The sequence below is a fragment of the Sturnus vulgaris genome, chromosome 7 (assembly GCF_052056855.1).
Source record: "Sturnus vulgaris isolate bStuVul1 chromosome 7, bStuVul1.hap1, whole genome shotgun sequence".
NCBI lineage: Eukaryota > Metazoa > Chordata > Aves > Passeriformes > Sturnidae > Sturnus > Sturnus vulgaris.
This window is the reverse complement of record NC_142249.1, coordinates 20,627,093-20,649,849: the sequence shown is the minus strand read 5'-3', so window position 1 is coordinate 20,649,849 and position 22,757 is coordinate 20,627,093. Positions and strand designations below refer to the sequence as shown.

At 39.3% G+C, this 22,757-nt stretch overlaps 2 long non-coding RNA genes across 5 annotated transcripts in view; one reads left to right on the top strand and one right to left on the bottom strand.

Moving 5' to 3' along the window:
* The window catches only part of LOC106855511 (uncharacterized), a 57,102-nt gene that overhangs the window by 26,258 nt on the left and 8,087 nt on the right, over positions 1–22,757 (top strand). For 3 of the 4 annotated variants that reach the window (XR_015804833.1, XR_015804832.1, XR_015804831.1), the window contains one exon: positions 1,020–1,150. The exons of the other annotated variant lie outside the window; for it this stretch is intronic. This is a non-coding gene — a long non-coding RNA (uncharacterized LOC106855511). The remainder of the gene's footprint in view (positions 1–1,019; positions 1,151–22,757) is intronic. 4 annotated transcript variants of the gene reach the window in all.
* On the bottom strand, positions 708–22,076 carry LOC148223199 (uncharacterized). Its single transcript, XR_015804835.1, has 7 exons — positions 21,931–22,076; positions 19,929–20,106; positions 10,243–10,428; positions 10,010–10,121; positions 9,750–9,837; positions 5,712–5,917; positions 708–3,656 (listed from the first exon to the last, which is right to left on the bottom strand). It is a non-coding gene; the product is annotated as an uncharacterized LOC148223199 (long non-coding RNA).

The window sequence follows — 22,757 nt, the reverse complement described above, 5'->3', positions numbered from 1 at the left end:
TCCTGTAAGGATTTTATTAATAGGATACATTTTTAGTTTACTTGCTGATACTCTTCGGTCAAGTCCTTTGAACTCTTGCTTCATGCATTATGTGAAAAAACCTTGTTTTCCTAGTTCAGAGAAACATACTGTCCATAAATGAGAAGGGTTTTAAAGCACTCTGATGACTGGAAAGCTATGCAAGTACAACTGATACCCCGATGACATTTGCTTACTTGTAAGTGTATATTTATCTCTTAATTAAATTAGCTATGATTCCTTGTTTAATAATACAATTACTTCCAATATCCACTTCCTGGTTTGTGTGTCCAGTAACTGCTTGCACAAGATACACAATCATGTGCATCAGCATAGCAGAAAGGAGCAACACACATCCTGCAGAGCTGGAAAATGCCTTCATTAACTTTTCAGTATCCACAACTTTCGCATGAAGAGGTGCACATCCGGTGGCCAGATGTAGCTGCAGTCAGCTGTGGCCACTCCAAGCTGGAAATGAGTGTCTGAGCATCCTGCTCACTAATCCTTCCACTGCAGTGCCTGTGTTCTGGCTGGTCTCTTGGGTGTGTTTCAACGGCTCCTTGTAGTCCTGGGCTCCAGTTAATAATATAAAGTGGCACAATTTTTAACAAGTTAGCAGCATAAGGAGTTGTGCAAAAGGAAAAGCTTAATTTATATGCTATGTAAAATGGAGCACTAGAATTCCCCGCTTGCAGACTTTACTTTAAATAAATTAATGAGTTTTGTGGTAATTGAAAAAGTTTTATTTTCCTCATGATGGAGATGCAGTGATTCTTGGAGGGAAAACACAATACACATGGATATATTCACTGTGGATAAAAATTATTAAATAAATAGTTAATAAAAATTATGAAAATAAATAATTATGAAATAAATACAGTTAGTTTGGTTAGACGCAAAGGAACCAAATTCAGCATCAAAAATGATTAATACTATATCTGATCTAATTATTTTAGTTGCTTTTCTTTGCTTATATTTTTGCTGCTGTGTCTTGTTTACAGCTTCTCAGCCAGAAGAATATCCCGAAGCAAATTACTGTCAGAAGCCAAAAAAAGTATCCATAATTCATCCTAAAGCACTGTCAAGTTAATTTTAAAGTAATTTTTCTGCTTTATGAGTTCAGACTGAAGTGGTAAGTTTGCAAATCCATAAATCAAACCATAGGAAATTAATAAAATGCATACCTCTGTTTAAAATATTCCGTTTTCCTACTTCATTGTAAGCACAGTTTTTATTAATTAAAACTTCAGTTACTAGGAAGAGAAGAAGGAAACACAATTATGAAGTGTCTTCTGTACAACTGTACACATCTGTGTTGTGACTCCAGAGCCATCTCTTGGGCTATGGAGAAGTTTTTCAAGATTTATAATAGCAGAAATTAATTTAGACTGAGCACTCTGAGGAGCATATGTGTATGTTTGTGAATTAGACTGAGCCTGTTAGGCCTGTAAAAGGCACAATATGCTGTGAGGTCTCATGCATTTGCAAGTGCTGTTCTGGGGCCCGGTGCAGGTGTGCAGACACTCATGAAATGTCCTCAGTTTCCAAACTCACGCATCTCAAGTAACAGTGAAGCTGATTCGAGTTCTTTAGCTGTAAGAGACACATTAGAGAGCAGGTGTGGAAGCCTTCCATGGAGAATCACTGAAAATCTGGTGAAACCTGTGCAAGAACAGCAGCCTGGCAGCGAGTGTGAGCATGGCCTTGTCTGTGCTCTTCTGCTCAGTGGGGGAAATTGTGCAGAATTCCTTGTCCTAGGACTCAGTTTATTGCCACAGAAGGAGCAGAGCCCCAGTGTGTGTTCTGGCTCAGAACTGCCACCAGCAGCTACTGAATAGCAGCCACATTCTGAATCTCAACACACCATGAAAATCCTCCTTTAATCAAATGCTCCCGAGGGAGCAAGAAATTCCAGATGCACTTCCAGCCTGGGCTGGTGCACACCACGATGTCAGCTCTTGGCATGAAGAGCTTTCTGCTTGTCAGTGCAGTGTGGGGGTCGGGGGACACTCGTAGCAAGCAAAACCAACAGGCAGCACATGAGGTAACATGACAATATGAAGGCAGCAAGAAAGAAGAGGCAAAGGTACAGGACTGAGTAGGGCACGCTCGTGGCTGGATTAGAAGGAATTTTGCTTCTCAGCTTGAACTGTTTAATTAAGAAATTTCATAGTAATTTTGACTAAACTTAATGAGTAACAAATTCAGTGCTCTGGCTCTCTGAATTCTTTCTTGCCATCTAAATAAGCTGCAGAGCTCAGAGCTGGAAGAATTCAGTGCCTTAACAGCACTTTCTCTCCTGCCTGCACTGTAGGTAAGTGCTGTCCTGTGGCAACCTTTTTGGGGTCAAGTGATTTAGAGAGCTTAGACAAGGCTGAGTTCAGGATCCCTATATTCAGACACAACCCTGAGTAGCAGAGGCTGTGAGGAATTATTTTCTAACATTTACTAGAGGGGCAGGGGAGGGAAGACTCAGCTCTAGGAGAGATAGTAGGTACAGCTAAACTAGAAGGAGGGGAAGGGCTCAGGAATATAATGAGGAGGTGGGGGAAATGACACTGGAATAAAAGGGTGAGTATATGAGATACACACTCATCCTGGCCTTCCTCTGTTCAAAGCACTCCCTCCAAGGGTGGGTATAAGACTTGAATAGAGGGGATGGATGTCAAAATATTTCCATAAGGAATATAGTACAATAAATCAGAGAAAAAGGGTAGAATGGAGGCAAGGAGCAAATGGTAGGAGAATTATTTTAGTTCTAAGTGAATGATTATGTCTCCTAAGTGATTACACATGAGGATGGTTGTGTGTTGGGGAAGATTGTTCAGCTAGATAGGAAGGAGTGCTCAAATTGCAGTCATTGAACTGTAGTTCATGCAAGGGTGCAAATAAGATAAGAAAAATAGACAAGTAAAAATCCAGCTGGAGTCAATGCATCTTGGGCACTGCAATCCTTGTGACTTAATGTAGCTATCATACAGGTGTAGAAAGAGTTTTCAGAGGAAGTTACTTTGAATACTTGTAGAACATAAGAGAAAGAGCTGATGAAGAAAATAACAGACTATTAAAAATATTCTGAACATAATTTGCATGTACTAAGTAGAAGATGAATAATTTCTTCCAAGTTTCTGCCAGAACAGGACCACCAGCAAGAAATACCTACAGTATGACACACACCTATACAGTCATCCCAGTACAGGGCTGGTGAAACACAAGAGATAGGATGACAGTATGCAGTATCCCATTCATTATACTGCTATGAATGGAAAGTAGGAAAGGGCTTGAGCAGGGTGTTATGGTTGCTGGAGCATTAATACCTTGGGCAATATCAGGCATTCAGAAGAAAGAGAGTTGCCATGTTTCCTTCATGGGTCTGCATCACTTTTACTCTTACTAGCACTTGTCTCTTGTTGATTCAAATAGATAATTTATATATTGAAACAGATGTGACTTTTATCCAGTTTTTCCCCAGTGCTGAGTTTGATCTTGTGTCAGTGATGACTGTAAACATAAGACCAGGGACTTTTTACGTAGCTGTATTACTGCCAGGCACTGCTGTCACTTTTCTGCTTAACAATTGCTGTAGCATCCATCCACTCAGTGACTGGATCAAGACTTTCTGTTCCGGGAATAGGGACCTGGAATAATAAAGGTTAAATTTTAAATTTCTCCTTGAAGAAATGTCTCAGAATTCACTCACTTAAAAAAAAAAAAAATCAGCGTCACTTGGAAAAATTTATTTGTCCTCACACCACCCAAAATTCAAGGGATAAAAGAAGATGAGGATTCCTGCACTGAATCCAACAGTCCTTCTTTGGCCTCCAAGAGGTTATTGGGAACTTAGTAGTGGGGAAGTTCTGAACTCATCTTTGCTCTATGTGGAGCAAAGTCAGCAATTACTATGTGAACCATTGCCAGTTATTTATATTGCCAGATGTTTATAATTACAGTTATATTGCTTTATTTATATGCTTGTATTTTATCTCCACGTGTTTTATAAGAACATGGAGCTGCATGTCACAGTACCTTTTTTCCATGGGTTAAGGGAGACCATTCTAACATTCCTCCTAGCTTCTGCTGCCCAAGTACCTTCTGCTGAAGCAATTCTTTGTTATCATGGAGGGTCAGTTGCACAGTGCTGGTTGGATTATGTGCTGCCTATTATGTCCACAAGTATGTGGGAATATAGCAAGGAAAAGAGAATAACAAAGCTGTAGTGGTTTGCTGTCCCTGACAGTCAGTGTATTGTGTTGGAAGAAACTGCAAAAAACCCCGAGTTATTTTCCTCAGCAGTCCACTGTTCAGGGAGACCCAGAGTATAGGGACAGTTGCTGCTACTGCACGCCATTCCTTCCTTCCCCAGACTGACTTTCTGGCCAAAGTTAATGATTCATAAGATTCTGCACTGATTTCACTGTGAGCTTCCACATTTGCATAAGTAAAAGCTTCTGCAGCTTCTGTAGGGAGATTCTTAGTGAAATTGCAGCACAAAACATTGATATTATGTAATTATGGTAGTTCATCTTAACTTAAATGAAATTGTTACTTTAAACTTGCTCTAAGTGGCTCACAATGTAACTTATGTATGACACACCTACAAAACAAATGAGTTAATCACAATATGTGTCATTTTTAATTTTTCTCTTTCATTTTTCTTTCAGTCATTCTCTCTTTGTAATTAGCATGAAGACTACCCTTCAGTCAAAACTAGCCACCTGGAAAGTTTCAGCTTGTAATATGCAGCTTTTTTTGTGAATTATGAATGTGCAAAAAAGAGACCTTTTTCCTTACACCCACTTCCTTGCATAATTCAAATATGAATGAATGAATTTTATTCAAGCTTACAAAAAAAAAAAAAATCAATCATATTTCAGCTGATAACAAGCGTGAAAAATTTCAGATGAAAGGGATTTTTTTTTTAAGAATATTCTGAGCATGGGAGAACAGCAGGTTAAGACAGAAGTCTCAGTGCAGCCTTAACTATAACAATTGCTATCAAGCAAATACTATATCCAAGCACTAAATCTTGCTTTGTGCTGCCCTGGTGCACAGTAGCAGGACAGAGTAGAATAATAAAAGCTGGTCCCCTTATGCAAACAGCAGGGCACAGCACTTGACAGAATACAAGAAGAAGATGAGCCTGCCTACTGTTCTGGCTTGCTAACCATATTCTCAAGGTCTGTGGGTTAGTTGTCACCTCTAGCTCCAGTCAGACAGCAAAAGGGACTTCAAATACCAGCAAAGGGAATGTTTTGGTCCTTTCCAGAAGAGCATTTTACCAATTCCTTGCCTCCAGATGTACTGTTCTATTAAATAAAGTATTTGAAGGAATTTATATGAGCAACATCACGGTTCAAGGGGTCAAAAAGGGAATGGAATCATTATCAAGCATTTTTCTGATTAACTGTGTATTTTAAAAATATATATCTCTGAGGAAGATATTTTCTGTGCAAAGCAGAATGAGATTTGGGCTCATGCCAGTACCACTTTGAAAAGAAACTATCACAGTGAAGAAATGTTACCATCTGGAATATTTCTGCATCATATTTTCTCTTGTTCCTAATAATCCTTTGGTGATAAGTCCAGCTCTCCTACTCAGAAAACAGGATTAAAACTCCCATTGATGTACTATGTATTTGTTTAAAAAAATGCCCATTATAGTGGCTAAACAGTAGTGAATGCTAAAGTATTACCTTGCAGATTCACAGATCCACATTGATTAGAGGATCAACAGACAGGATTTACAAGTGGCAAGACTGGACATAAAAAATCCCCTTCCAGTCTGATGTAAGTTGGCTGTTGCAAGTTGAGTTTGGCAGCAAGTGACCAAAATTGAGTTGTCAGCATCCTCCTGCATAGTGGAAGAAGTTGTTGCTTTCTCATGCAGATGCAAGAGTTTCTGTGGGAAAACAGAATATAATCATGGTTCTGAATGTCTCTGTGGATTGGTAATGTCTCTAATACATAGATCACTTGTGCAAATTCAGTCCCAGCTGGATGGGAAATTATTGAAAATGGTTGTTGTTTGATTGATATAAAATGAGTTGTCAGCTTGATTCAATGCCTTCAGGGCAGATGTCCACAGCATAATTGGCACCTGTCAGAAGCAAAAAATTCCTTGGTACAGAGTAACAGCTACTCATGCAACCACCCAAAAACCAGTCCTTGCATGCCAGGGCTCACATAAGAAGGCAGGAAAAAGAATTTTACTTCTGGGCAAGATCTTTTATACCATAAAGTCAATAAGAAATTCGATGTGACACTTAGTGCAAGCTTTTTCCTGGGGCCCTGGCTAGACGTGATCCGTTTTTCTGCTGTTTGGTCAACACTTTCCCTAAGAATTAGAAGAAAACTCATATATTTGGTTACTTATTATTATTGTCATGGTAAAGGTGTTTTTATAATGACCAATTAATAAAGAAATATTTGCATGTTTGTTTATTATAAAAATACTGTGAATAATTTTATTTTTATATTTCTTAAGAAGTTCTTATGGCAATACAACTAGAGAAATGACAAAGTGTCTTCTCAGCAAAAAATAAGGCAAAGAAATAGCCAGGACTGGCAGTACAGCAGTGTCAGTATTACACTGTTTGCTAATAGTGAACAGTGACCTATTGTTTACCACAGAGTAGATTGAAACGGATTTTTTCCTATAAATCACTAAATAGCTGTCATATGGTTATTATTGCCTTTAACCAAGTGTGGTACAGCTAACAACAGGAATTAATTCTATTCCCATCACCAATCTGTCGAGCTGGTCACCTTTTTCATGGGGCTGGTGCTTTGGGAGGTACTAACTGAAGGACTTTCCATTAAAACTCATTTTACTGTCTTCATCTAGTGCATGGCTCAACTTTCCTTCTTTCCTTTCATCTCTTTTCCCTCCTTTAGATTATTTTTCATTATGCCTCCCCCCCCAGCATACCCACACTTTGCCTTTCATCTCTCTACATATGCTATTCCAGCACTTGTCAGGCCTAGCAGGAGGCACATGGGAGAACCAAACAATATGATATGTTAGGTGGAAGAAAATATTAGAACAATCATTTATTGTCACACTTTAAAGCGGTCTGCTATGTTATTTATTTTATTATTCTGTATTAGGTACATGGTTTAGTTTTACAGGCATTATTAATCACGAAAATACATTACACTTTCAGCCAGGATGTTAACATTTTAAATGCATTTATCTTGTTTCTTTAAACAGAAACAATGGGTCTTCTGCACTGCCCTCCCTCCCCTTTAGTCAATAAATCCTTTCTATTGATTCAGGAAATCTCTTAAGCCCTGTTTTATATTTTAAGTTCCACTAGCTACACTCAGCCATATAATTTTGCTCAATAACAAATGGATCTTCTATTTTTGCTGTTCACTATGTGTTTGGTTATCAAACTCAGCTTGAAAGTATTGGGTAGAAGAGGACAAAACCTATAATGGCAGTGAGCCACCATGAGAGATTTCCTAAATGAATTTTGCAATAAAATAAAGTATCTGTACAAAGTGTATGTGTGTGTGTGTGTATAAAAAGCAGTCTTATCAGTAGATGAATGATAAATGAAAAAATCCATCAGCGAGTATGGATTCCCTTGAGCCAGCCTGGATCAACAGACAGTATGGATTTTTGATAATTCATGGTTTTGCCATAATTTGTTCTCTCCTGAAATACCCATTGCAAATCTCAGAAAGATAATTAGAGAATTATCATATTGCTTAACTAAGTAGTGCAAATTGTATGAGATTCTATATATCCCAATCCTGGGCAGAATCATTAGTGTTGTTTAATTGTTACAAATATAGTCATCGCATTCTAATAAATTGCCTTCATTGTCAATACCCACAATCAACTACTTCCCTTAATGTTCATGGATAGGTTAGTTACCAGGTAATCTTACAGTTAAGATATACCACAATGAAGCAAAAATGTAAGAAAATGCAAAGGTCAAAACCATGTTTCTATTATGAAAAAAATGAATGATAATGACATAATTTTTTCAGCTCATCAGGTTCTTTGCTAAGTGCCTCTGTTATTGCCAGATCAGTAGTGTATAACAAAGAAGTGCTTTCTGTAGGCTGCTTCATTAGCCTGCCCTGTAGGACCTCACCTCAGACCTTTCACTAATCTGTTGGCCAGCTCAATAGCCTTGTTAGTTCTATTCACTTCTTCCTGGCAGCGGATTTTCTCAGCTGTAGCTCTCTCAAAGGCAATGGTTAAGGCAGCCAGGATTGTGTCTGGTTCCTTCAAATAAAAAAGTAACAAACAACTTTGGACATTGTAAGAACATATAAAAATATTTCTGCTATCCCATTTTATATTGCTGAAAGTTATATTATGCAGTACAAGAAAGGTGTAAACTTTAACTGCACTCAGAATTTTGTTTAGGTTGTGGTCCAAAGGTGGATTCAGGAAAACCTGGGGAAAAGTGGGGCCGGTCTTCTGATTTCCCCCAGCTGTTCAGTACAGCCTTCAAAATGAAATTAAAAAATTTATCATAAGTCAGTTAAAAAGGAATAGCCCCTTCTCCCTGAGGATTCTGAAATGAAATTAAATATATTTCTTATTACAACTGTATATCTTCTATAGGAGATCCCAAACTTGAAAAGACAGCTGTTTGGAAACGAAAGAAAACAGAAGGGTTTAAAGATGATAGACAAAATGCTTGAAAATGCACAAGTCGTTGCCTTTTGCTGACTTTTTAAGTTAGATTATGCTTCCCAGTGCACACATACTGTTTCTCAAAACAGCCTGAAATCCCCAGCCACCTTAGATTTGGGACCAAGCAGCTCAGTGTCTGGTACATCAAAACATTCGAGCACACAAACAGTCCCACTAGGTCAAAGCCTTGGTTATTCCCAGAGGGAGGAGTGGAAGATAATTCAGCATGGATGACTGAGCATGGAAACAAGGCAAGAACGATGTGCAACTCCAGAGAGTCACGGGCAGAGCACCCAAATGACTCTGAGTGCAGAGGATGAACTGGCTGGGCAGCTGATAAAGGAAAGGTCAGAAGGGTGCTGTCAGGCGCTCCAGAACTGGTGTCACTGGGTGCCCGTGAACAGAGCCAGTGGCTGGGGCCATCCAGGCAGCCAGAAAAATTATTCTGTCCAGCAGCAAATATGCATTCCCTTCAGCTTGGCAAATATGTGTCCATGCAGCTCTACTGAACTCTAGAGTATTCCTCAGGGAAGGTCAGAGCTGGGAAAAGGCTTTTCCTTGAAAAAAGGTCCTTTCCTGGGAAAGGGCTGTACTTTATCCCAGCTGTGCTGCTGACAAGCTCTGTGCACCTTTGGGAAGGCCAAGGGGTGCCCCAGGAATCTCCCTAGAGAAATGCTGAGTGGGTGCCTCAAGTCTTCCTGCCTTGAGGACACCACGGGGTGGAACCTGGGTGTGAAATAGGACATTAAAAAGGAGCTGTGTGATGGGACAGATGGCGATTTTATTGGGAAGGTTTGGAGAAATTTGGAGCACATTAAAGCACAAGCATTTCTAAATGGGGCCCAAAGATACCCTTTAAAGACCGGCCCAGCAGTTTTGCAGCACCCATGCAGCCTAGAAGAGCTCAGGAAGGCAGAGTGGGGACAGGTTGGCCCTGCTGCTGCGTGCCCCCATGCAGGGGAGTGTGGGCAGCACCTGTGCTACAAACCTTGTCCTGTTGGCCAGGCCAAGGCACCTTGACTGAATCCTGCTCTCCTTCCTGCAAAGGGAAGATCCAGGCAGGCTGAAAACTTACCATGCATGAAGAAAAGCACCTGCTGTGGTTCCAAGGCACATTATGTGGCTTCAGAGGCTGGGGATGTGATCCCATCCTTTACCTGAAACTTAAAAATGTTAGTGAGTGATGAATTATACTGACAAAAGCCTCTGCCAGTATTACAATGAATCATGTGGTTTCGAAATACCTCTGACAGAGGAAGGTATTACCAATAATTGAATTTTAGAGACTTCTAAAATGACCAAAAATGTCTTTTTTGATACATCTAGTTGTCCTACCTTTAAAGTTCATGTCTTTGAGTCAATCGGGATTCCAGCTTTCCCCAAGATTTCTGTCTTCCACTGTAATGCAGTCCTACAAATTTTGTCGCTTGATGTGTACATACATTGCCTAAACAGAAATTAAGGTTGTCAGATGGATAGCAATAGGTTTGTCTTCAGGTGAGATCAAAGACCAACACCTAGCACTGAAGCTAAGGGAATGCAGAGAGAATAAAAAGTGGAAAAGCTACCTGCTGTTCTGAGCATGGATGCTGTAATGCTCATGGTGAGGAGCAGAACTTGCTTGAAGATTTTTAGAGGTCATTGAGGAATTAGGAAGGAATCTTTTTACTGCAGTTTTAGCTCTACTGAGCCAGGCTGAAACAGATTGTGTGCTTCTCTGCCCTCAGACAATTTAGAGTTTGGCAAAACTTCCTCTAAAAGAAAAAAAGTAAAAGGAAGTATTGGAAGCAAAAATTTAAGTGGAAGACAGAGACATAAAAGAACACATTTGTATATCTATATGTCTCTGTGTGTGTGTGAATATGTATGCATGTTTATGGTTGAACAACAGAAGAACAATTCCAAAGGTCAAACCCAGAACTTGTGAAAGGTGCCAGAGGCAGTGAAAGTGCTGGCAGGAGCCATATGGGGAACTGGAAGCTGCCAGCTCCTCCATGTATTTTTTTAAGGTTTTGTAATATGAAACACTGTGTAAGGAAAAGTATGTAGCAGCTTACTGTTGGGTACCACTTCTTCTCTCTCATCCTTTTCTACCTCACTGCAAAAGGAGCACCCCTTATCAGTACCTTTACTTAGCTGGCAAGTTATCTGTGATGTGGAACTGATTTAGGCAAGGACAGAGAGGCCAAACTGCAGGTGAATAGCAGAGCTGCAGAGAATTACTTCCTATTCAAATGGAAGCCCAGAACAATCAGGCCCTTAATGTGTTACAATTCATTTGACTATCCACATTTTTGACTTTCTGTAAATAATGTGCTAAATGGATAAAAGAATATACCATTTTTCCTTCTTTCCTCTGAGTTACTGATAACAAGACAAGTTCCTTCCCTTACAGTTTGTGCATATAAATGTGATTAATGTAAAAAAAAAAGTGCCAAAATCTCTTTATCTTTCTCTCTTTTTTTTTTTTTTTTTTAAAGCATTGCCCTTTTCAAAACAAGGGGAAATTCAGTATAGTTTCAGTGCCACAGTGATCAAACAGTGTCACATCACTATGGCAATTGCTGCCCAGGCCAGGAATACAGATCAGCTTTAATTGTGCAACGCCTTATTGCTGGTGCATGTCAATCAGAACCTATGAATTGAGAAAAATTTGCTCTGTTCATTCTGTTAAATGATGTATCCAATTAAACCTGTTAGAATTCATGATCTTCAGTCAAGGTTAAATGAAAGTAGTTACTCCTGTCAGCTAGGTGATTAAATGCTGCCTACATCAGGCACATTTATGTGCAAAATTAAAATTTTGGTATAAAGCATGAATCTTTATGCATGCCAGTTAATTATCTTGCGGCTCCTCCATTTATTAAATGCCCACTGCATTTCTTCTTAATCATCAGCTTCCTTTCAAAACTTATTTCATACACTACATTATACCAAATTTCAATGTTTAAAATGAGATGCTTTCTCAATGAAAACTTCCTCTTTTCAAGGGTTTGGCTGTTGCTATGTTACTAAAGATGGCCATTAACAGTTTTGAATCATTATGCAGAAGGTCTATTCGTGTTGTTTTGCTCGATTCTGAGAGAGCGTTATAGGAATCCCTTGAGTTGCTGCTGTGGGGCAGTTCCTCCTCCCCAGAACGATCTGAGTTCTGCTGCACATCAGCCAACTGCAGCAGCAGCGCTGCTACGGCCGTGCTGCCTCTGCCAGCTCGCACAGGACGGGTAGGGCAGGGGCACTGCAGCAGCAGGGGCAGTGCAGCACTAAGGGCAGTGCAGCAGCACACGGGGCAGCGCAGCACTAAGGGCAGTGCACCACGGGGGGGCTGTGCCTGTCGGGCTCCCGCACCGCGGCCAGCGAGGCTCTGCAGTGGGGCCAGCAAGCCCAGGCTGCACCTGTGGCTACCATAAACACCGCAGCCTGCAGGCAGGGCACCACTGGGTTGGTTCCTTCCCCTGCCAGCCTTCAGAGCTGTCTCAGAATTCCCTTTGGCTTGGCAATCTGCTTCGTCCTGTTTGCCCCAGGCAACTCCCATATTGCAATATCATATTTTAATTAGAAGAAAAATTATGTGTTGCATGCTTGAATTAAATTAAATTGCATATTTATATTTATAAGACAGAGTATTGGCAGGATTTAAATGCTATATGAATTGAAGAACCAGAATACAGGTGTATTATAGTGATTTGTAACTGAAACATTTGCTAGAAATGCACACAAAGCATCGCAGTACCAAATGCTAATTTAATACCCTAAGACAACACTGTGCTCTTGCAAGCACAATTTCCCATATTCCATGTTAGCATTTATCCCCTTTCATTATGAAAAGGTATTAAGAACCTTTGTTACAAACAAGCAACATAAAAAATATGTCATACCACTTCACAACTACTAATAAATAATATCATTTAAAACAGACTGCGAAATAAACTAGTATAACACATTCTACTCTACTAGTACTATAAATATTCGCAAGGTTGTTATTAAAGATAAATGCACACAGTAATTTTCTACTTGTAGGTTTTACAGGTATAATTTTGAATCATACAATATTTTTTAAAACACATCACAAGGATGGAAACCAACAAAAAGACTGACTGGCAGCAATTCCTTGTGATCAATAGCTGACGTCTCCATCTATCTTTGAGGGCCCACATGAATTATATTGTGGCAGTGTGAACCTTCAAGAGGAGTGATGTGATTAACTTGTTCAGGGTCACAATGGGGAGCGTCTGATCACAAGGATTTTTCACCTGTGGCATTGCTGCTCTGCGGCCACATTTGCAGGGAACATTCTGCAGGTGCCCTGAGGTGCTGCCGGGGGAAGGAGGGCTGTGGACAGGCCAGCCTCAGCTTCATATTCCTGAGGGGCAGCTCATTTTGTGTTCACTGAGATCAGAGGCTGAGCTCTGTTTCCCAGCAGGTGAGGCACGAATGTCACACACAGATCCGTGCCCAGCCTGAGCCTTCCTGGGAAGCTCTGGTGCAGTTGCAGCCGTGGCTGCCCCAACCTGCCCTTCCCAGACCACAATAGCCTTCACCCCAGGCCTTGGAAAGCAGACAAAAAGACCCCTCCTCTGCCGCTCCCCTAGAGCTACAAATAATGGACTTCTCTTTCCTGGCAGCTGCAGAGAAAACCACAGATATATTTTTCCTGTTTTGTTCAGCAAATATAAGCCGTAAGTTAAAGCCCAATATCTTTAGATACCTCAACAAAAGAGGAAGAAAGGGAATCCACACTTAAAGAGAATAATTCCTTGGGGGCTCTGACAAGAGATGGCGATGCTCCAGGGAAGGTAGCTGGAGAATAAGCCTCTTTGCAGGATTCTGGGATGTCTATTGCTGAACTGCTTCAACTCACTTGAACTATCTAGAACTCATATTTAATTCTTCCTCTTCTTTCTCTACATGTTCTTACTTTCACCCCAGTCCTCCAAAACCAGATATCATAAGCTGTGAACCCCAGGCCCAATGTGCCTTAATGTTACCCCATGAAACAATACTGGCAGGACAATTTATTTCTGTTCAAAACAATTTCCCTGTCCTAAAATTGTGATTGTTAGGTTAGCATCCCATTGAGATGAGAAAAGGAAAGAGCTACACTTTCAGGTTGTGCCTAAAATTTTAAGGAAGGCAAGCTGCACCGATTTATCCTTGGCATACTGTTTTATACCCATAAGAACAAAAAACTTCTCTTTAGTGGCAGATTAAATTGTGCAGAAATGGACTGACACTGAGAAGGCAAACACTGCGGTCTGCTTAAACAGGCTGAGTCGCACATCAAAGGCTGCTTGGCCACAAAAATATGAGTGTGTACACACACACTCGTGGTTTATTTGATTTTATGAGTGACTGTATATTTAAAACACATATAAAGATCTAAAAAAAATTGGCATGGAATTATACCTTTTTAATAGATACATTTGCAAAGAATTTGTGATTTAGATTATATTCATTCCCAGGAAACTTGCTTGGAAAGTAATTAAATTTATTTTATCCATTAATTCTCTCTTTTTTTGTTGTTTTGCATTGTGCTACAGAAACAAAACTAAAAACTATGGAATGGGAGGATTTTTTTTAAACTGAATATTATAAATGAATAGAGCAAGGGATGTTAATGTTTGTCGTTTTCCTTATCTGTACACATGAATATGTTATATGCTCATTTCCATTGCAAATGGAATAACAGAATGATCATTGCAAGCTGAAATATACTGTACATTTCATTTCTTCATTTCTTTGAAAATACCACTGACAAAAATAATCAATTACTAGCATTCTTGTTCTAAAGCTCTGCATCTCAATGAAAATTGAAGGAATTAATGGTGTCCATCTGGGATAAAGCATGCAGTGTGTTCTGGAGGGTCAATATTATTCTCTGCTGAAACAAAGTCAGCCTATGGAGTCCTGAACCATGACTGGGCAATTGTGCAAGGCACTGTACAAACATGTAGTCATCCTATTTTTTGCACACCTCTGCTGCACCTTGCTCACAATTAATGAAACAAAAAGATGTATCATAGCAACATTACTGAAGAAGGAAAAGAACCTTTTGAGGTAAAAGACAAGCTTGTCACAAGAACAAACCTGAATAAAATGTCGGTGGTATAGTTAAGGCCATGATTAAGAGGTTTCTATCCATCTGAGTGGTGAGGTTCTGGAGTAGCATTCCTGTAGGAGCCATGGGGCACAAGAAACCTCCCAAGGATTAAGAAAAATATCAGTCTCTTTGAGTTTTTTAGCTTTCTACTACTCCGTGTTTACTTTGCAAAGTACAGTAATGTCTCCTTCTCATTTGGTCCCAGAGATTAAAAAAATACAGGGAGAGGTAGTGCTTAGCCCAGACTTTTTTTATCATCATGGACAACAGAACAAAAGGAAGAAAGATCTGTAAGTGCAAGTATCAACTCTGAGCTCTAAATTACATTTGAAGATACAGTGAAAAAAACCACTGAGGCAGGTGGGAGTACTGGTACTTCTCACATAATGATGAGGCTCTATGGGACAGAAAACAAAAATATATAGAATAAATAGGCAGGAATAAAACCAAGGAATGAATATAGGACAGGAAGGTAAACTGCATCCTGCTGAATGGAGTGGGACTGACATCCATGTACGCTTGGTCTTACTGCTAATGGGACACTGGGTCACATCCTGAAAACCCTTACTTATGCAAGTAATCCCACTAAAATCAATGGGAACCATGACTGTAATGACTGCTTCCATGTCTCCACTAGGGATTGCAAGGTCAGGTCCATTTTCTGTGCAGTATTGGATGAATGCTAGAAAATCAATATCTCTATTGAGACTTCTTCTTTTGGACTAAAAATAAACCTGGACCATTTTGAGTTCAAATGTTCATTGTTCCTGGGTGTTTTTATAAATTCCTTTTGAAAGCAAAATGGTCAAATCAAAATGGAGTGAAATACTCATTTTTTTGGTGTGTTTTACAGCTTGTTGTTATACCTAGCTTTGTAATGCCATGAAGGTTAAAGGTAACTTCACAGTTTCTTTGTATTTAACCTTTATCTGTTAAGAAGAGACATTTTAGCAATTCCTTCTATTCAAATGAGTCAGGGCTGAGGGATAAGTGGGCAGAATGCCAGAATTTATTATTTTAGGAATTCTGTTATTTGATGGAAAACTTTTTGGTCTTTTTGCCATAGAAAATTCAAAGGAAGGGGATTTTTAGTAAAAATATTTTGGTGCAGTCATAGAAATATAAGTCATTGTTATAAAGCATTGCTTTGGTAGCATGGAATAAAACTTTACTCAATTCTGTTCACATTACAGGTTACTGTTATACTTCAATCACTACAGAGCACCTTCAACTATCATTTTGTTTAAAATGCTTAAACTGAGCTTGGAGTATTTATTCTTATTTTGCTACTAAACTACAATTAAAACTAATTGTAATTGTGTCCAAATTGAATTTTCATACTGAAATATGTTAAATTCATGTGTTTGATTCCCTTATACATCAACTGTGGTGGATCCAAAGGAAATTATGATTAATCCAAGGCATACAAATTTATTATTTTAAGGCTTTTCTAATAGATTTATGTTTTTCCACAAGCCCTTGATGGTTTGAATGAAACTTTAAGATGGATGTCATTATGCTGGAGATGTGATCAGCTTTATGTCTGGCACGCACAGTGGTTTACAAAAGAAGTCATTTCACAGAAAAAAACAGCTAATTCCTAATATATTAATATCCTAATATCCACCAACTGAGAAACTAACAAATAGGAATTAATGTGCTTTCCCTCAGAGATAGTTCCTTGAAATTTTGAGAAAACACAGCCCAAATCCATTCCACACCTCGTGCATTCAGTTGACCCAACTCAAATATTCTTCCCAAGAAATTTCATTCAACAACAATTAATGGAAAGATCAGTTCTCTTTCAATCCACATTAATGGGAATTATGGATGATCAAGAATTAAAAATGCTTTGATGCCCAAGTTTCAGCTAAGGTGATTGTATTTTTTCTGGGACCAATAGAGAAGTATGGACTTAGCCTAGGATTCCAGCTCAGCTGGATTTACTGGCATGCTGGGGAGCAGATCCAAGAGTGTGTTCAGTGCTCAGTCCCTTCTACCCACCTCTGCAGGGCTTGTTTCCCACCTGCTGTGTGACACATTAGCCATAACTTCTTCCCCTCTTGCACCAGTGCACACGGGGCTGTGGTTTGGCTCTGTGCTGCTAACAACATTATTGACAAAGCAATGCTCCCAGAGTATAACAACGAGCACGCACTTACAGAACAACGTGCACTTTTCAGGTACTCCATGTCTCTACTGGTTTTGGAGCTGTATTACTCACACAACATATTTTACTAGCACTAAGAGACTTAGAGTACAAAAAACATGTAATTGAAAATCCAGGAGAACAATTGGCACCGCTACAACCCCACACAAGGACAGCACAATACTACAGCAAGCAGTACCTGTGTCTTCATGGTGTGCCCTGCTTTACTTCATTATCTGATTTTTATGTTATTATTGCAAATGAAGTTAACCCAAACCCCAAAGCAACGGATAACACTTTACAGTCTGTTTTTTAGCTAACTGTGCTGCCTACAGGATAAGATTAAAAATATTCCAGTTCTTGGAAAATTATAAAAATTAGGCATCAAAACAGGTCAGATACTTACATATATCTTTTTGATGTGCTCATGTGATAGGAGAGCAGATTGATAAAGGACAGAAGAAATGCTAAATATGCACCATGACAAACAGTGAAAAATTAAGTATTGTAACTAACATTAATTACACGCTAGTAAGATGAATAGGCTGCTCATCATTAATGAGAATGTACACCTTTGTCTAAGTTTCACATCTACCTGTGATAAATGTGCTAACAGCGATAGAATACATCATAGTAACATTTGAATTAACAGCACACTAATAGATTGACATACAAGTATGAATAAAGCATTTAATCATAAACATTATACCACACCCAACAGCAAATTTTCTTTTTTTGCATATATATCAAGTAAAATGTATAAACATAACTATTTTATTTCAGTTTATGTTGAGATAATCTAATGGTATTACCTCATACTATCCTAATATTCGTAATCCTATTAGATACTTACATGGTGGCTTTTGGGAGACATTCAAGCAGTTTAATTAAACAGTAAGGGGGATTTCTGAATAGAAAGGGTGGGGCTTGATCTCAGGACAAACTACTCACTGACTATTGCCCACGTGGCAGGGATGGAATATTCAAACAATCTTCATGATGGGTTGATTGCAATGCTTATGGAAAGGATTATTTTAATTTACTTTTAATGAAAACTGAAACAGGCCTGCTAGCCTACAGCTCTTATCTATAGCTTCAGTAGCCTTCTCTCCTGTGTTTGCAGTGCCTTTTTCCTGGCCAGGAGGCAGAGGGAAGATGAAGGCAGGGATGCAGCAGGAATGGCCAACACTGCTTCCTGGGCCTGCAGAGCCCAGAGCAGCAGGCACTGGGGCCTCCCCATTGTGGAGGAGCTGGGATGTGCAGCTGCCATGCTGTGCCATGCCATGCCATGCCATGCCGTGCCATACTGTGCCATGCCGTGCCATGCCATGCAGTGCCGTGCCGTGCCGTGCCATGCTGTGCCATGCCGTGCCATGAAAGGAAGCTGGAAGTGCAGCTTGGTTACGCTGCTCCAGCATATCCCTGTTCTCCCTGGCAGAACAGACTGAGGTGCCCTGAGTGAGCAGGGGCAGATGTTTGGCACAGAGCCAGAGTGCACAGGCCACATCTGGCACAAGGATTCTTCCTGGCTCAAGGTCAAGGCTCCAAGCACGGCTGAGAAGGGAGAGGGATGCATTTCACTGCCCAGCTTCGCTCATGCACTGCTCCCAAAGTCTCCACTTCAGTGAAGAGCTTGACAGGCAGAGATGAGAAAGCAGAGGGAAGGAGAACAGGAGGAATCTTCTGGCTCAGTAGCAGCAAGCAGAGCTCTGCTACAAGTAAGATTAACAAATGGTGTAAAGACAACTGTAATTCACAGAACAAACATTGTGAATTAGTTAAACATTGCCAAGAGGGAATTGCTTTAGCCTAATAGTTTCCTGAAGATCATTCGAACAGTGCAAGCTCATCAGTGTATTTTTTATGCAATTAAGCAGATGGTTTAACATACTTTAATTACTGCCAGGCCTCACCTAGGCTGCACAGTAGATGACACTGGACTTGTGTAGTGCCTGATATAAAATACTGAGAGATACTATACAAGCAATGTATGAATACTCAAGCTCAATTAATCCACCTGCATGGACCACAAAAAGGCCCTGCAGGTCAACAAGCCTATGGACACAAGTGAAAAATCGTGTTTGCTGTCATTCTTGTAAAGCATACTGTGCCAAGACAGCTTGTACTGGGGATCTGCTGGGGGGAAAGCAAAGCAGCATTCCAGGGGGAAGTCAGTCCCCACATGCAGAGCAAGGCACACACATGTGGTCAGAGCACTTAAGTCTAGCTTTTCCTTTCTATCTAAACTGACAGATCTCTCCAGGACAACTGGAAGTCTTGAAAACTAGAGTAGGGATTTCAAACTGTTTGTATATTTTATACTGTTCTACTGCCACACCAGCACACAAGCCAGCAAGATAATACAGTATGACTGCCCTGGAAGCTGCCATACTCACATTGAAAGCATATATTTTCTTCTTTGTTACACTAAATGGTACATTACCTTGCTTTCCTTTGCATTCCAGCTGGCAACTTATTGATTAGGGGAACACTTCTGGGCTTCTCCCTCCCATGTAATAATCTTTATAATTTCACATTTCTAAATGCTAAAAGCACACTAATGCAAGTGGGAAGAGTTTCCTCTGCTATTTCACATACTTAAGGAGAAGATGTTATCGATTCATATGCTTTACTCTAGAAGTGCTTTGCAAAGGCAATAAGTATTATTATTTTCATTTTAGCAAGAAGGAAAATGGCACACAGATTGCCCAAGGTCACCCTGCAGATCAGTGAGAGAACCAGGATTAAATTCAGATCTTTTGTGTCTCTGTGCAGAGACTCTTCTGCTGAGCTATTTTTGGAAGCCTCCAAATGAAGCATGACCATGATACACAACACATTCTCACAATCTAAAAGTAATTTATGACTTTCAAAACATTTTTTCTCTAGTATTTTTTAATGGCTCTAACTATGAAGTGAGCTCTTTGCAATAGCAAAAGAAGAGCTCAAAGAAGCAAAATCTTAAAATTTTGAGCTGAAGCAATTTGCACTGGTTGAACTCTTACCTCCTGGACTCTAATAATGTTAACTCAAGCACCATGTGCAGCAGCCACTGAAATTTTCTTGCACAAATTTTTAGTTGAACTCTGGGTCATGGAGACAATCTTCTTTTACAGTTTTAACAAGAACTGCAGAAATGTATTCTTTATCAAAATTAATATAGTTTTGCAGAAATCCATCTACCTAAAAAAAAAAAAAAGATACAGTGTGTGGAGACAGTAAACAGGTAACAAAATTTGAAGCTTGTGGAAATTTCAATATAGTCCAAAAAATACCAGCTGGATAAATCGTGAATCAGTACCAAAACTGGTAAAAATTATTCAGAATTGTTTTTCAGATATATTTTTATTATTAGTTTGGATATTTCTCTTAACACTGAATCTGCTCTTCTTTCCAAACCTTCCCTTTACTGAAGTTTGTTGTTACCTGCAAATACAAGTCTTTCTTTACTAATAAATTGTCTCCCACTCTTTTTCCCTATCTCCCTTACATAAACAGAGCATCCTGGTGTTTAGCAAGTAAAATCTAAAAATTGCATTACTGGGGGGAAAACTAAATAAGTGACCTTACACACAAAGCAAGCAAAATATAGTCATCTATTTCATTATTTTAAATTTTTGTTACAATGAAAAAAAATGAAGGCTTGTTCTGTGATCTCAACAAGTCTTCTGAGTAATCTAGCAATTTGCTAACAGCCTCAACAGAGAAAAGATAACAGAAAATTTTCATTTTACATGCAAACTATGCAAATATTGTACATATCAATAATGTATTTTGCAATCACTGAGTTAAATGACTGTGATCCTGTAGATATTCTCATTGTTCCAGGATATGAGAAACAATTCATCTCTGGACACAAATAGTAATTAATTGGACTAATGTCTTATTTGCTAACATGAACTCCACTTAAGACTTGCAGTAATTAATTTTTGTTATTCACCAGGGACTTTTTCTTTTCAGAAATCAATCGGTACGAAATCAAAATGACAAAATTATTTTTAATACATTACTTTGCAGAAGCATAACTTTTTCAATGTTTAATCTAAATGAGGTATTAACTCCAGTGAGTCAATCATTAACCTAATTTTAAGCAACAACTTGATTCGTCTTATTTTTTTCATTGATCAATAGATCAAACAGTCTTCCAAGTAGTGGCACGAATAATCCCTAGGATAGAACTGATTGCTAAACTATTTATGAGCAATAACTTGGGATAAGCTAAAACTCCACCTATGCAGTAGTCAAGATACGAACTTCTTACATCGGGTTTTCTGACTTGCTCTGTATTCCTCCGTGGGACTTTTGCAGAAAAATGGGTGCAACACTGCACTGACACTATCTTAAAGCATATGGGAAGATAAACAGCCGAAACCCCATACTCTTTTGGGGCATTCAGCAGTTTTATGGCCAGGTATTTTAGTTTTTTACTTCTTAATTTGTTATTTTGTGTGGCTATCAACAATTTTACAGTCACTCCTTTTAATTGAAGACTGATGTTATATTCTCAAAGATACAGGTAGTGACATCTGGACATATTGAAACCTAAATGTGTTGCCCCACACCCCTGCCTCAAACACTGCTAGAGCAGTAAGGACCAATATCACAAGCCTTTGATTTTCCATTGCCCCAAGGAAAACAGAGAAATCTGGGAAGTGTATATTAGTATCCACCTCAGAGCTGTCTAACGCATATTGTAATTCCTTTACAACACCCTCAAATTAAAGAGGCAGAGCTGGTATATCCTAAATCAGAACAGAATCACAAATTTTGCAGTCTAATATGATAGAAAGTGTGTCCTTTTCCTGATGTGTTTTGAACTCTTTCTGTTTATACTTTTCAATCATTTAAGTTAAGATAACCTGGGCTAGGCAGTGCAGAGCTGGAGAAAAGAGCAGAGACTGGAGGCTGGAACACAGCCCTGACACTGAAAGTCTGCCATGCTGTGATTGCAGTATTGCTACTGGGAACTGTCACAACACCACTCACAGAAACTGTAACTGCACCCACCTGAAGGCATCCAGTGCATCATCCTGCCTTGTTCTCAGCCAAAGCCATGGGTAGGGCTTGTGCAGTTACACTGCTCCTGGAAATTAGAAAAGAAATCCACGATATGTTATCTCCCATGAAAGCTTTTGAAAATGTTTGCACGTTCCCTTTCAGGGATGTGGGGCACAAAGGAAATGTTTAATCTTCTAAGAAATTTAGTATCTATATGTTAAAGGTCTATTTAGCACTAATGAAAAAAACATTTTTCTCTCCATAACTAGCAGCTAATGATATATAGCAACTAAAGGCTTTGAAACTTTATTCTCTATTCTGTATCTCATCCGAGCTATTAAAGAAAGACTGAGAATTGGAACCTTATGCTGAATAGGTACGATTCAATCTACCTGTGCCAACTTACCAAGCTTCAACTTCAAAATGTGCTGGTGCTTAACTGAGCCTCAGAACTTCCAAAAGCTGCAAGGAAGGCTGTGTTGAAACCAAATCTTTGGTGCCTGACACTATCAGGTACCTGAAATTCATCAGCATGATAAGTGGTCCTACATGCAGTATCAATAGCCATCTTTCTTACATGATATGAAATTAATCCTTCACTTGAAGCAACTTTCTCTTGGTCACTATATCTTCTTTCTTGGTGACAAATGGACAGGATATGCTACAGAGGAATTCAGCACAAAGGAGATGAGGCAACGTAAAGAGACATGCTGTAAACCTCCTACTGCTTACCTCTGGCATTTCAGCACTGCTGTCACCAGCTGCTCAGAGGAGTAAGAGTTAGTACTTTCCAAGCCTCAAGAAAGCAAACAGGAGCTTTTTTCCCTTTTCACATA